We start from the raw sequence: 16,050 nt of genomic DNA on the forward strand, positions 1-16,050 counted from the left end.
CCGCCTTCTAGTTTCACTGAAATTATGATGTCAATCGTCATGCAGTGCTCTGCCCGCACCCCGGATGGAAAATTAGGCCCTAACGCCTCATTATACGCCCTCCCCAGGAAACGCTTGAAAAACCAGACATTCGCAGGGTGCAGCAGGCAGTATTTGTGGCGTATTTAAATAGAGTGATGAGGATCCTACATCGCAGGTCACATTGACTGTAACAGTTCCGCACAGCACACTGGCTGAAGTTCTGACTTGAAAGCGGCAGTTTTATTTGCCAATACAGTGTCCTAACAACGTCAGTGGTGCAGGTAAATATCTCATGATCTCAGTAGCGAGAAGTCTGACATTTTCGATGTGCAGTTAAAATCAGTAGAGTTTAGTGGGAATTCCATCGCATGAGGTGTTGTGACGTTAAAAAGCTGTCTAGTAGCCAATCACAATGCAGAATTCTCACAGCCAGCGAACCATTCAGATGGAGAGTGACACAGTTAATTCAGAAACTAGGGTCCTAAATTAAGGAAAGGTAACTTCCATGGTTTGAGGCGTGAACTGGCTAGAATAGACTGGCAAATGACACTTAAAGGGCTGACGTTGGAAAGGCAATGGCAAACATATAAACATCACATGGATGAACTTCACCAATTGTATATCCCTACCTGGAGTAAAAATAAAATGAGGAATGTGGCTCAACAGTAACTAACACGGGAAATTAAGGATAGTGTTAAATCCAAGGACGAGGCATATAAATTAGCCAGATAAATCAGCAAACCTGAGGACTTGCAGAAATTTAGAATTTAGCAGAGGAGGCCAAAGGGCTTAATTAAGAGTTGCAAAATAGAGTACGAGAGGAACCTTGCCGGGAACATAAAAACTGACTGCAAAACTTCGATATATATGTGAAGAGGAAAAGATTAGTGAAGACAAATGTTGCTCCCTTGCAGTCGGATTCATGTCAATTCGTAATGGGGAACAAAGAAATCGCAGACCAATTGAACAACAGCTTTGGTTCAGTCTTCATGAAGGAAGACTCAAATAACCTTCCGGAAGTACTCGGGGACCGAGGATCGAGTGAGAAGGAGGAACTGAAGGATATCCTTATTCGGCGGGAAATTGTGTTAGGGAAATTGATGGGATTAAAGGCCGATAAATCCCCGGGGCCTGATAGTCTGCATCCCAGAGTACTTAAGGGAGTGGTCCGGAAATAATGGATGCATTGGTGATCATTTTCCAACAGTCTATCGACTCTGGATCACTTTCGATGGACTGGTGGGTAGCTAATGTAACACCACTTTTTAAAAAGGGAGGGAGAGAGAAAACGGGTAATTATAGACCGGTTAGCCTGACATCAGTCGTGGGGAAAATGTTGGAATAAATTAGTAAGAATGAAATAGGAGCACATTTGTATCGCAGTGACAGGATCGTTCCAAGTCAGCATGGATTTACGAAACAGCAGATTTTTCTCCTGTCAGGCAGTCCTCGAATGCGCGTTCAATCAAATCACTGTAGCTTCAAGTTGCATGTAATGCCTTTTTTCTCACATGACATGAAATGCACAGTAAGATTGGATAGCACGTTTGCACGCACTCTCTCGCTTACACAAACACACAAATAAACTAAAATTCCAAAGGCAGTTTTTGAAATTTGATATCCGGGACAGACAGCACGGCCCTTCAAACAGACACAGATTGATCCGGGACTGATAGCACAGCATTTTAGAGACACAGAGAATGACCCCGGATAGACAGCACATCACCTTAAAAGGGATACGGAAACAGAATGAACAAAAACAGAGAATTCTGTAAAACTCAGCAGGTCGTGCAGGTTCTGTGGATGAAGAACCCGGGTCCACGTTCAGTCGGATGATCATTCCGATATTTTAGGAAAAATTTAAAGATTGCTGATTTTTTTCAACATAATTAGCACCTGGAAGAAATAGGCAGCGAGGAATGACAAAAGGGGATGTCTGTGATACAGTGGAGCGTAGGAGTGATTAAATAATAAATGGCACAATGCGAAAAGGCAAAGTGCGTAGTAATCGGGGAATAAAGTAACAAAGAATGGTCCAGAGGAGATGTTAGTTGCAACAGCAGAACCATTACCAGACAATGGGAGCGGTGCTCGTGATCCGATACGTTGAACCTAATGTTGAGGCAAGAAGACTGTAACATGCTTGAATTAAAGGATGTGAACGCCTTTTAATCAGACCAGGCAGCTTGGCCATCCCGGAATGATTTCCTGTACGGTTTGAGTTCGGCAGCCAAGGGACTGATTCAAAAGCCAGCTTCTCACATCTTTTCAGCGCTAGAGAAACAGGACGCACTCATATTCAAAGCAGAGTATGTTTCACGTTGAAGTGGAGATAGACGCGGAATGTATGTTTATCTCAATGGAGGTGAGCTTATGCGTGCTAAAGGAAGATATACTGATCAAGTATTGGCCGGAACCAAACACTAGTTTAGGTTGTCCAATGAAACACAGAGCCGAGTGCATCTGAGATACTTTAACTTTACTCAGTTCCATGAGTTTCACTTTGCTCCTCTGAAACTCGATGATTTGGATGTTGTGGGAACAACGGAGCGAAATCACAAGTTTTAATTTGAAATATGTCCGTTTTCTCACATGTCGATTGGCTGAGAAGCGGTTCTTTGATTAAAAGTTGGCAGGGGTCGTCCCGGATAAGAACCCGTGTCCTCTCGCATTTTAATTATGAATATCGCTAAATGAGCATCATACTTCGAGAAAAGCGAGACGCCGACAGTGAGGAGCGTAGCTCTCAGATTCTGACGGTAGTTTACTATTCGGCCCATCGTGCCTGTGTTGACTCTCAGAGACCTATCTAATGAGACCCCCTCTCCATAGTCCTGCTAATGTTTTCCCTTTGATGAATGTATTATTAATTTGAGACACAACTTAAACAAAGTGCAGCATCCTTGTCAGTAAATGTTGAATTTTGAGGTCAAATGTGATTGACAAATAAACTCGACGGGTTAAATGTTTAATACAATAACGACGAGGGTGGGAGCACACTGGATTAGCAATCCATTGCCTGAACCTCTCGGCCACCTCGTCTCTCATTTACAGCAACGTCAGACATTCATCCCTTACTTTTTGCATCCAAACAGAAATAATGTGCACGAAAGTCTACTTCACCGCCTGTTCTGCCCGTGCAACCAGATCGGCAGTGATGTAAATGTGCCATTAGCTTCTTAAAGCTTTCCTTTACTTCAGGTGAGTGACTGAACGAGATGGTTGGTTTTGAGGCAGAATCAAAACAAAGAATATAAAATTTCATGCGGCGAGAGGGTTGACCGCAAACAGGACTGGAACATTCAATCTTCTGATAACATTGTGTTCAACAATCGAAGTCAGACGTCTTGTCCATTACGCCACGCAGCAGCTACCGCCCGCAAAAATTTGTTGCTGTTTATATTGAGAGCAAATTTGGGACAAGGTTTCGATCAAGTAGTGCATTTCGGAAAACATGAACATATTTCGAGTAATGAATCGATGCGCTGCGATATGAATGCGAACGGGCACAGGCAACGTCAATGTAGCTTGAAACACAATAGTTTAACAATTCGATCATCGCAGATGAACTCACACTTCTTTTAAAACTATACAGGATGATCCGGCATTATGAGAAAATCGGACTTCCATGTGCAAATTATGAACCGGAAATGACAACCATTCGGTTCAAACAGACACCGAATGATCCGGGACTTGAAGCATATCCCTCTTGCAGAGATAGAATGACCCTTGACTGACAGCAGATCCCTTTTAAAAGAATAAAGTGAGACTTCTATAATTCCTGAAGACAATTGCGTTGTGCGTGAATGAGCGTGGGGCTCAGGACCACGTGGGGCTGGGACGGTTGTTGATGCGCCAGGTGATAGAAGGCAGGAAGGAGGGAGGGAATTAAAACCAACCCGACAAATCCAATTTACACGTTTTCACGTTCAGTCGGATAATCATGCCGATCTTTTAGGGAAAAGTTAAAGATTACTGATTTTTTTCAACAAAAAAAGAGCCTGGAAAATATCGGCAGCGAGAAAGGACAAAAGCGAGCGCCTGTGATACAGTGAAACGCAGCAGTGATTAATTAATAAATGGCACAATGGTAAACGCCAAAGTGGGTGGTAATCGGGCAATAACGTAACAAAGGATGGTCCAGAGGAGTTGTTAGTGGGAACAGCAGAACCATTACCAGACAATGGGAGTGGTGCTTATGATCCGATACTTTGAAGCTAATGTTGAGGCCAGAAGTCTATAAAATTCCTAAAATATAGGTTGTCAACGCCTTTTAATCAGACCAGGCAGCTTGATCACTCCGGATTGATTTCTTGTACGTTTGAATTCGGCAGCCAAGGGACTAATTCAAAAGCCATCTTCTCACAACATTTCAGCGCTAGATAAACAGGACGCACTCATGTTCAGGGCAGAGTGTGTATCACGTTGAAATTAAGATTGACGCTGAATGTATGCTTATCCCAATTGAGATGAGCTCATGCGTGCAGAAAGGAAGATTTCCTGATCAAGTATTAACCGAAATTAAATACTGGTTTAGGTTGTCCAATGAAACACCGAGCCGAGTATATCCGAAAGAGTTTAATTTTAGTCAGTTATTAAATTTCACCTTGTTCCTGTGAAACTCTGCGATTTTAACGCAGTGGGAACAACTCCGCGAAATCACACGTTTTCATTCTTAATTTTTCTCACATGTCGACCGGCTGTGAGAAGCGGATCTTTGACTAAAAGCTGGCGGAGCTCGTTCGTGCTTTGAACCCGGGATCTCTCGCATTTCAATTTGAAAATCCCAAAACAATCCTACCCCAAGACCAACAAGCCGCCGACAGCGAGAAGCGTAGGTCTCAGACTCTGACGATAGTTCACTATTCGGCCCATCCTGCATGTGCTGTCTCTCAGAGACCTATCTAATTAGTCCCAAATGACCATAGCCCAACTAATGTTTTCCCTTTGATCAATATATTATTAATTTGAACATTACATGACCGAAGTGCAGCATCCTTGTCATGAAATGTTGAATTTGGCCATGACATTAAATATGATTGAAAAAGTAACCGAAGGAATCAATTGTTTAACCTGCACAGCACACTGGATTAGACGTCCATCGCCTGTCATTCGCAGCCACCTCGTCTCCTATTAACAGCTACATCAGCAATTGAATTTGCTGCTTTTTGCATTCAAACAGAAATAATGTTAAAGAAAGTCTACTTCACCGCTTGTTCTGTCCATGCAACAGGATCGATATTGAAAATGTGCCATTACCTTCTTAAAGCAAACAGCCATCCTTTCCTTCAGGTCAGTGACTGTACGAGATGGCTGGTTTTGCAACAGAATGACGACAAAGAATATAACATTTCGCGCAGCGAGTTAATTTACCGCGGCTCGACTCAAATCTGCAAATTTCCGATAACGTCGCGGTTACAATCGAGCTCAGATGCCTTATCCATTAAGCCACGCGGCTGCTGCGTGTCCACTTAGCGAAATTAGGAGCAAATTCGGGGCAATAGCTGTACAAAGTAGTGGGTTTTGGAAAAGATTAGCATATTTCAAGTAAATGAACAGAAGCGCTGCGATCTGGGTGCGTACTTTAGCTGGGCTTCGAACTTGGAACACAACAGCTTAACAATTCGGTATTCACAGCTGAAATCAGACTCCTTTTCAAAATATACATGGTGATCCGGGACTATGAGAAAATCTGTAATTTAGAGAAAGACTGTGAACCGATACTTCCAACCATCCCGTTTAAACAGACACAGAATGATCAGGGACTGCAAGCACATCCCTTTTACACAGGTGTAGAATGACCCTTCACTGACAGCAGTTCTCTTTTAAAAGAATAAAGTGGGATTTCTATCATCCCTGAGCGCAAATGTGCTGTGCGTGAGTGAGTGTGGGGCTCCGAAACACGTGGGATTGGGAAGGTGATTGAAGCCCAAGGTGATAGACAGGCAGGAAGGACGGAGGGAAGTAAAACCCTCCAGAAAAAAACCAATTTAACAACATTTATCTACTTAATTTTTTAAGAAATGTATTGATAAGAATTTTAGTTAAAAAAATTGAAATTGATTTGATTTCAATAAATATATAATCAATTAATAATGTATTTATTTTTAGATCGAACGAAGGCTGTGTGTGTCTAGATGTTTAACATTGGAGATAAGGGTGTGCACCCAGTAAATACCAACAGGCACCGTCAGCCCATGGTGGAAGACAAGCCACGAGGGAACATGTGGGAGGCAACGGCCATCTTTTAAAGTGACGTGTGTCTCTCTGCTGTTTTTCAGATATGCAATGTCAGGATCCGACAGCAGCTGCTTGTGCTGCGAAAGTGGACAAAAGCAATAGAGTCCAGTGCAGGCAGATCAGAAAAAGCACAGTATACACTCACACACACACACGTATATACTTATAAATATATATATAAATATATATATATATAAACAAAGTCTGTCAGTCAGTCAAGTCTTGTCTTATCCTGTTTTGATTTGATTTGAATTTGAAAATAAGGTGGTTAAGGTCATCATGTCACAAAGCCCACACGCAAGCCCTCGCTGGAATCCGTATGTTTCTAACTTGTGTTTTTTTGCATTTTTTCAGATGTGGAATGGCAAGATCCCACAGCAGATTCTTCTCCTGTAAGATATTCCGCGAAGGAGTGTTCAAGCAAATCGGCATGGCTTCAAATTCCATGTAATGCCTTTTTTCATACATGATATGAAATGCCAAGCACCATCGCACAACACGTTTGCACTCTCTCCCTCTCTCTCTTACACAAACTCACAAACAAGCTTAAATTCCTACACCATCCAAAGGCAGTGTTTGAAATTTGAAATTTGAAATCCGGAATAGACAGCACATCCCTTTTAAACAGACACATAATGATCCGGGACTGATAGCATATCCCTTTTAAACAGACACAGAAATTTGCGGAACTGAAAGCAAATTCCTGTGACGCAGATATAGAATGTTCTTGGACTGAGAGTTCTTTAATTTTAAACAGGCCCAGAATGACCCGGGACTGAGAGCAAATCCCTTTTAAACAGACACAGATTGATCCTGGACTGACAGCATATCGGTTTAGACAGACACAAAATGATCCGTGACCTCTAGCATTTCCACTGTGAAAATCACAGAGAGAGATTCAAGGCCCGGGACCAACGAGCAGCCGGCAGTAAAGTGCGTAACCCATTCTATATTAAAACGGCATATTCTGACGGTAGTGAAGAAAGCTATTCGGCCCAACGTGGCTGTGCTGTGTCTCTGAGAGAACGAATAAATTAGTCCCCCTCTCCATAGTCCTGCGAATAACAACATAAGAACGTAAATTTTATCTTTGATGACTATATTGGGCCTGAAGTCATTTTGCTAGGCTTCCCCCAGGCGCTCGGCTGCAAATAGTGATAACGTTACACACCTACCTTTTGCTCCTGCACCCTCCGCATCTGAGGCCTTCTCTTCCCGCGCTTCGCAGCGCATTCACGTCTTGGAGCTGCGGAGGGAGAAGCTGAATTCACATGGCTCTGGACAGCCAATGAATGTACAGTATTATCATTCGTAATAATAGCATCTCCGGAAGTCGGGATTCTCAGTATTACGAATGAAATCACCCCGATCACCCAAACACACCTAAAAAGTAAAAAAAAACACCTCACGTATGTAATATTAATTTAAATTAAAGTTAACAAATGTGTTAGAAAAAATACATTATTCGGATTTTTTTTTTAAGTTTGATATTTTGGGTTTAAATAAACCTTCCTTAGTGGACAGAGTTTTTAAACATAAAAATGTTATTACATTTTCTTTCTATGTTTTTATATTTTTTACATGTTTAAAAACTCTTATTCTGATAAAAGTAGGCTATGCACCTGCTTTTCCCAGGCGCAAGCAATTTAAGGACATTCGCTGGGCAATTGATGGGCGAATAGCGCATACAAACGCGAATGTCCTTCTCCTGAAGAAGCGTTGGGTCTTTCAAGCTAGAATTTGACATTGGAAAACCTGGTTTTCAGTGCATGCGCCTCGCACGTCAAAGAAGGGCTTTTGTCGGTGCTTGCCGGTTGCGTTGTACTCTGTACAGACCCAGTGAGGCCGGAATTACAGGCCCTATCTTAATTTGAGACATGACATGACCAAAGTACAGCATCATTGAAAGTAGAAGGTATTTACGTGATTGACAAAACAACAAGAGGCTTCAAACGCTTTACACAATAAGGACGAGTATGCGATTCGGAGCCACGCATGCAGATCACAATGGATTAGCAGGTATTCGCCTTAAACTCTGGGCCACCTCCTCTCAGGTTTGAAGCAACGCTAGGCATTCAATTTCCTGCTTTTTGCATTCAAACAGAAATATTGTGCAAGAATGTCCACTTCACCGCTTGTCCTGCCTATGCAAGCAGATCGACAATGTTGAAAATGTGCCATCAGCTTCTTAAAGCAAACGGCTTTCTTTACTTCAGGTGGTGTACACACGTGGAATTAAATGCACCAGATACAGCAGAAGTCGGAGCTGCTGAAATAGAGGAGTTTGGTTATTCATAAAAAGAATGAATTGGGATGGGGCAGCAGAAACAGCGGAACTAGCAGCTCCGGAAACAGGGGAATTAGGAGCTCTGGAAACAAAGAAATTAGGAGCTCCGAAACATCAGCATTGGTTGATCTGCAGAAACAAGGGATTGAGAGTGCCCTCGAATGACGGGAAATTGGATCAAGAAACAGTTGAATTAGGATCTCCAGAAAAACGGAGAATTAGGATCAACAGAATCAGGGGAATTAGTACCTCCAGGTATGGGTGAATTAGGAGACCGTAACAGAAACCTGAAAATTATTAGAGAGCTAAATAAACAGGGACATTACGAGAGAGCTACAGTTACAATGGAATTCTTAACTCCAAATACTGCGACGTTAGGAGGGTCATCATAATCAGGGAAAGTAGGAGCGCCAGAAATAGGGTAATTAGGAAGAGGAAAATTATGAGCTCCAGCACTTTACCTTATTAGCAGGGGAATTATGAGCAGCAGAAAAGGAGAGTTAGCAGTTGAAGAAAGAGGTGAAGGAGGTTCACCTGATACAGGGGAAGTATGAGCTCCAGTGATAGGGGCATTGTTTACTCCAAAACATGGGACAAAGATGCTACTGAAACATTAGAAGTAGGAGCTGCAGAAACAGTGTAATTGGAGCGCCAGAAAGAGGTTAATCTCGAGTTCCTGACACAGGGAAATGAGGAGCACCTGAAACTGGAGAATTAGAAGCTGCTGAAATAGAGACATGAGGAGTGCAAGAGAATGGAGAATTCGGAGCTCCAGAAACATAGGGAGAAGGAGCTCCTGAAACAGAGGGATAAGGAGCTCCAGAAACAGCTGAATTTGGAGCTCCAGAAACAGTGGGAGAAGGAGCTCTTGAAATAGGCGAATCAAGAGGTCCTGAAACAGAGGGATAAGGAGCTCCTGAAACAGAGGAATTAGGAGCTCCTGAAACAGAAGGATAAGGAGCTCCTGAAATGAGGAATTAGGAGCTCCTGAAACAGAGGGATAAGGAGCGCCTGAAACAGACGAATTAGGAGCTCTTGAAACAGTGGGATAAGGATCTCCTGAAAATGATGAATTAGGAGCTCTTGAAAAATGGGGAATTCAGATCTCGGATACATGGAAATTAGGAGTTTCAGAAACAGGGGCATTTGGTGTTCAAAATACGAGAATGATGACCAGCAAAAACAGGGGGATTAGAAGATATTGCAGTACATGCACCCCTAAATATCATTGTCAGACACAATTTCTAAGTATAATATACTCTGATCCATCTTTCTTAGGTTCAATATGAAATAATTTACACTTCCTCACTGGGACCTATATCTGCATAGTTATTGGCACAAACACTTAATAATCGTCTCTTTGCAACATTATGTTCCACGACACTATTTAAAGTGCCAATTACATTTTTGTTCACTAAAATTGGAAGAGAGAGCGGAACTGGAAAGTGCCTCGCCGTTTGTTTTTCGTGCTCTGTCTCCTCATGTCTGTCTTTCTTTCTGTCTCCCCATCTGTTTCCAACACTCTCTTGCCCAACCTATCACTCCTCCGTCTTTCTCGCCACTTGTGTAACCCCCGTCTGTCTTTCTCTGTGGCCCTCCCGCCTGTCTCTCCGTCTGACTACCACTGTATTTTTCTTTCCTCTGCTGTTATCTCTATTTCTGTCTCCACGTCTGTGCCCATCAGTCTCTTCCCCTCCTTCCCTCTCCCGTCTGTCTCTCGAGGCTGTCCCTTGCAGTTCTCCGTCCGTCTGGCCCCGCCGTCTGTCGACCTTTCTCTCTCACTGTCTGTCTCTGTCGTTACCTCCCTATCTATCTCCTGTTTAACTCCCCCGTTTGTGACCCTCTCTGTCTCCCCAGTCTTGCTCTCTCCCTCCTTAACTTTTCTGTGTCTGTCTGATTCGTCTGTTCTATTTCTGTCTTGCCCGTTTCCCCCTGCTGTATCTCTCTCCCCTTCTACATCCTCCCATCTGTCTACCACCATCAGCCTCACCCACTCTGTTCCCTTCTTTTACATTTCCAGTCGGTTATCTCCACCACACGGTCTGTCGCTCTCTCTCTATCACCTCCTGTAGGTCTCTCTCTCTCTCTCTCTGTCCCCCGCCCCTATCTATCTCCTTCCTATCTCTCGTCTGTCTTTCTCTCACTCTCTCTGTTGACCCTCTGGCTCACCAGTTTGCCTGCTCCCGTCGAGCACCGTCTCAGCCTTTGTCTTTGTAACATATCATCTATCGACCGCAGCCTCTCGCAATGCACCATTCTTCCAGTCAATCTATATCCCACCACACCCAATTTGTTGCTCTCACACACTGTCCCTCGCTCCCCCAGCTCGTTTTCTTTGTCTACCACGTCGTTTTCTCCGTGTCTTTCCGGGTCTGTTTTCTGCCCATTTCTCTCCCACGTCTGTCCCACTCTAACCCTCTGTACGTCTACTCACTTCTGTCTATCCACAGCTGTCTCCCCATCTCTCATTCTCTCTGTCACCGCCAAATGTTTATCTCTCTTTACCTCGCCGATCTGCCTATCTGACTCCGCCTTCTGGTTATCTCCCTCTTTCTCCCCACGTCTATCTCCCTGCTGTCTCTTCATCACTCTCACTCTGTTTGACCCATCGATTACCCCGCCGTCTGCCTCTGTCTCCATATCTCTCTCTGTCGACCTCTTTCCCTGTCTCCAAGGTTTAAAAAAAAATTAAATCAGAAATGTGGGCGTCGCTACCAAGGCCTTCCTTCCTTTATTGCCCTTCTGAAACTGCCCCGGAGAAGGTGGTGTTGAGCCGCCTATTTGTAACCGCTGCAATCCGTGTGGTGAAGAGACTCCCGCAGTGCCGACTTTGTCGCTGCAGTTTGATTCAACTGAGTGTTTCGCTGGGCCATTGTCGAGGGCATTGAAGTGTCAACCACATTGCTCTGCGTCTGGAATCACGTATAGCCCAGACCAGGAAAGGACGGCATATTTCATTCCCAAAAGGTCATTAGTGAACAAGATGGATTATTACGACAATCCAGTACTATCATGGTCATTTCTGATACTATCTCTTCAAATCAAGATTCATGTAATTAACTCAATTTAAATTCTTCAGCTGGCGTGGCAGGATTTAAACTTACCTCTCGGCGATCTTCAGACCAGGCCTCTGGATTAGTAGTTCAGTAACATTCCCACTCTGCTACGGTATGGTTTCTCTCTCTCTCTCTCTCAGTGTTTTCTCGGTCTGTCGCCTCCTTCTTTCTCCCCCACCTGCCTCTCTCTGTCTTGCCATCTGTATTTTTCCACCCCCTGTCTCCATCACTCGATCTCTCTCCCCACCCACCTACCCGTGTCTGTCTCTCGCTCTGATCCGCCGTATGTCTCTCTCATTCTGCCTCCTCGTATGTCTTTCTGGTCATGTCTCTCCTGTATGCCTCTCTCTCTCTCTATGTCTCCTCATCTGACTGCCGTTGCTGTCTGTCCCATCTGTATCTCTCGCCGTTTTGCCCTGTTTGCCTCGATTGTTTCAGTAAACTCTCTATTTATCTGTCTCTTACACGTCTGTCTCACCCGCTCTCTCTCACTCTCACTGCCTCACCCCACATTCTGTCTCTCTCTCTTTAACTCTATCTGAGCCCAGTGTGTTATCTTTCTGGCTAACCCCCGTCTGCCTCCCCTGTCTGTCAATTACTGTCACCTTCCACCATGCAAACCCGTCTGCCCCTGTCTGTCGCTCTCTATTTGCCTTCCGTCAGTCTTCCCTTTCTGCCTCCCCTGTCTGTCCCCCTTACATTATGCTCCGCCGCCTGCCTCCTCCCTTCTGCCTTCCACGTCTATCTCTCTCTTTGTCATTCATCATATCTCCCACCCACCCAGTTTTTCTCCATCCGTTTCTCACCCTGTCGGTCGGTCTTGCCGCCCCCTCACCTCAGTATTGTCGCTCTCTATATCCCCCACCATAATAAACTCACCCTGTCTCCCCTCCCCCTAGGCTGTCACTCTCTCTCTCTCTCTTTCAAAATCTGTCTGCCTCGCTTTCTGTCTCTCCGGACTGTCTCCTATCCATGAAAACCACCTGTCTGTCTCTCTCTTTCTGTGACATGCATATAACTGTTTCCCCTTGCCTATCTATCTCTCTGTCACCTTTACCAGGCGTAAGATTTTGAAGGAGATCTTCTAGGCAAGAGTTGGAAAAATAGCGCAAATCTCCGACCGCAATAACCCTTCTCTCAGGGATGCGTTGGATCTGTCAAAAGCCATTTTGACTGTCCCAGTGCCGGCTTTCAGCGCACGCACATCGCGCTCTGAGAAGCGCACTTGAGAGGCCTCGACGGGTGTGTGCTGACATCATACGTGCCCTTCGAGACCGCAATTGTTGGAAGTTTGGCAGGCTCTCTGTTGCCATGTATTTCCCTTAGTCTGAAACAAACGTGACAAGTTATCATTGGCGATTGCAATAATTATAATCTTTCACAGAATGTTATGAAATTAATTGAATAAGCTTCATTTTAATTTAATAAATCCCGGAATGGGCATCGAACCTGTACCGACGAGGAGAGAGCGCTGCATCCTAACCACTAGGTGGCGGTCACAGGGGTGAGTAAACGTTGATGTCAAGAACTCGTGAACCAGTTAGGCGGCCTCTGTGAGAATGTTTAAAGGGAGAATGTTCAAAGTAAACTAGTCGCAACAGCAATGAACCGCAATAAAAAAAACAGCCAAAACCTGTGTTTTTCCCCGGCAGACATGGCGGAAATTAAACGGCGGAAGTGAACCGTTTTGAAGATTGAATGTCATTTGGGACTGGCTCGTTTTATTAATTGTAAAACATATGATTTATCTTAAATACTTGGATATTTCATTGCAGTCCTCTGCTGTTGCGACTTTACCAGAACAACAACAAATATTTAGCTAACAGATTAATGCGTGGTATCCGGATTGGTTTCAATACCCACAAACTGGCGCTTGGGATTACAATATCGGACCGTATCTGGATTGCATTATTGACGCTCCATGTCAATGACATTTAATGACAACCCCGTCATCAGAACTCTTTCCAGAGATGCTGCCTGACTGGCTGAGTATATCCAACATTTTCTGATTTCATTTCAGATTTACAGGATTAGCAGTGCTTTGCTTTTGAAACTAAAAAGTAACATAAGTTGACGTCATTGGGATTCGAAAGTCAGTACCATTCTGCAACGGCAAATGTGAGTCATGCGTCGTGTGTATCCGCCCTTCTGCCAGATAAAGAACATCACTGAATGGGTGCAGAACATTTTGAGGGGCGAATGGGAGCTGCTTAAGTCGTGATCTATGTGCTAACCACTGACATAAGGAAAGAAGTGGATGAGTTTCTTCAGTCAGAGTTTCAGGTGCAATTGAGGAAATTAATGAGCAGGACCACTAAGGTATTTTATGGATTATTCCCAGTGCCTAGCGCTATTGAGGTTGGAAAAAGCAACGTATGTCTGGATAAAAGGCGCACGAGGTTGGGCTACAGAATCCGGGGCATTTGGTCCAGTTCTGGCGCAGGAGAGACCTGTTGCAGTAGGTCGAGTTGTACATCAATCGAGTTAGGACCAATGTCCACGCGGGAAGTTTAACAACTGGGGCGGGTGAGGGGTTGAACTCATTTGGCAGTGGATTTGTGTACCAGGATGAAACATCTGTAGATGTTGTAATTATGCATTATACACAATTCCAAACGATTATTAAATATCAACTATAGCAGTGAACGTGGCCTCAGACAGCGCATTTCGGCCCTACCTTGGGAAACGATATACCACGGCTCGGCAAAACCTTCCCTTAAACCGAGCACAAGCACAGGAAACAAAGGCACAGCAGACTTTGCTGAGGACCGTAGAGAGTAAAATGTTCTTCTATCAGTGATAGCTCTAAATATATTTTGGTGTCTCTGTGTTAAGTTGCAATTTGTTCTGTGGGTTATAAATATATTTTGTATATCTGTTTTAGTGTTTATGTATTTGAATGCAACATAGTTATTTATAATAGTATTATGGAGCATCTGTGTTTGTTATAAATGTATTTTCTGTGTACATCTTTGCATCTTGTAAACACCTCGCAAATAAACGTAAATACAATTATAGCACCGAGATACTTAGAGATAAATTCATAATAACACATATATGAACACAAATAATTTGATTATCAATGTTCCACACAATTTAATTTACAACTCACAGATATATGCACAAATATATATTATAAATTTCCCGCATGGACATCCAAATTCATTACAAATAACAATACATTACACAAAAAATAAAACACGTCTACGGCGAGAATCTATGGAGTCTCAACAACTGAAGGCTTCTTGCAGAGAGCCGGCACAGACACGATGGGATGAAAAGCGTCCTTCTGTGTTGAATGATTCGATGATTCTTTGTCTTCTTCCTTGTAAGACAGGTAGGACAGGCAGCTGTATGATGGGAGCACAAAGACCACAGGACATGCAGCTCTAGTGGCGCAATCGGTTAGCGCGCGGTACTAATATGACAGTACAGGTTTGGGAAATGCTGAGGTTGTGAGTTCGAGCCTCACCTGGAGCATGCAAGGCTTTTGCATGTGATGTTTGTACTTTTCAGAGTCTGAGGCCGTTTTCTATTTATCCATTTCTCTTGTCTATTCCGCCATGTACCACGGTGCTTTTTGTCTCTCTCGTTGCAGTTATCTCAATGTGAATCTGTGGGTTATATCTGAATGAATACCCGTGCCTGTTGCCCACATGAAATAAATGAGGTGATCAAACAATTCTTCATCTGGCACTAGGGAGCGAATGAACCAACATTTATAAGAAGACATAGTTTATTGTAAATATAACATTCCCTCTTGAGTGATAGAGGTTCAGTTCTGTACAAAACGAAACTATGATCACAACGGTTTCCAATAGCCGCCTTTTAGTGTATTGTCGCAAGCGCTACTACCATTGTAGCTCAAGGAGTTTCATAATTAATAAACAAAGAAATCAAGCAATGAAACTGTAGAGATGGTTCTGAGAATGTGGAATGCCCTCGCCCAGACCAACATTTAAAACAAGGTTTAAAAACTGGCAGCTTGCAGGAGGAAGCGAAGAAAGGAAAGAGAGCCACAGAAAAGCCACGGGAGTTTCGGAAGCTAAGGGCGTTTGTCTCTGACCACAGCATAGTTGCGCACGGCACGGATATTGTTGCTGTTAAATATGAATAAAATGCAACGTTTGTTTGCAGCTGTTTCCGATTCTGTCCCTTTTACCTAATTCTTAATTCCATTTGCCTGCGATGATTCCATAAATCTTCGTATCCTTGCCGAACAAAAATCGATCAATGTGAAACTTGAAAATGTCAATTGACCCCAACGTCGATAGGTCTTTAGGGGAGGAATTATAAGACAGGTGGGATAGGCAGCTGTATGATGGGAGCACAAATACCACACAGCATTCGCATCCAGCTCCAGCGACGGAATCGGATAGCGCGCAGCACTTATATGACAGTGTAAGCACCCAGGAAGGCTGAGGTTGTGAGCTCGCGCCTCCCCTA

General features: G+C 43.7%; 1 non-coding gene across 1 annotated transcript; it reads left to right on the top strand.

Annotated features, from left to right (window-relative positions):
* Window positions 1-14,990: 14,990 nt before the first annotated feature.
* Window positions 14,991-15,084, top strand: trnai-aau (transfer RNA isoleucine (anticodon AAU)). The gene is made up of 2 exons: window positions 14,991-15,028; window positions 15,049-15,084. It is a non-coding gene; the product is annotated as a tRNA-Ile (tRNA).
* The last annotated feature ends 966 nt before the right edge of the window (window positions 15,085-16,050 follow it).

Source organism: Pristiophorus japonicus, unplaced genomic scaffold, assembly GCF_044704955.1.
Source record: "Pristiophorus japonicus isolate sPriJap1 unplaced genomic scaffold, sPriJap1.hap1 HAP1_SCAFFOLD_70, whole genome shotgun sequence".
Classification (NCBI taxonomy): domain Eukaryota; kingdom Metazoa; phylum Chordata; class Chondrichthyes; family Pristiophoridae; genus Pristiophorus; species Pristiophorus japonicus.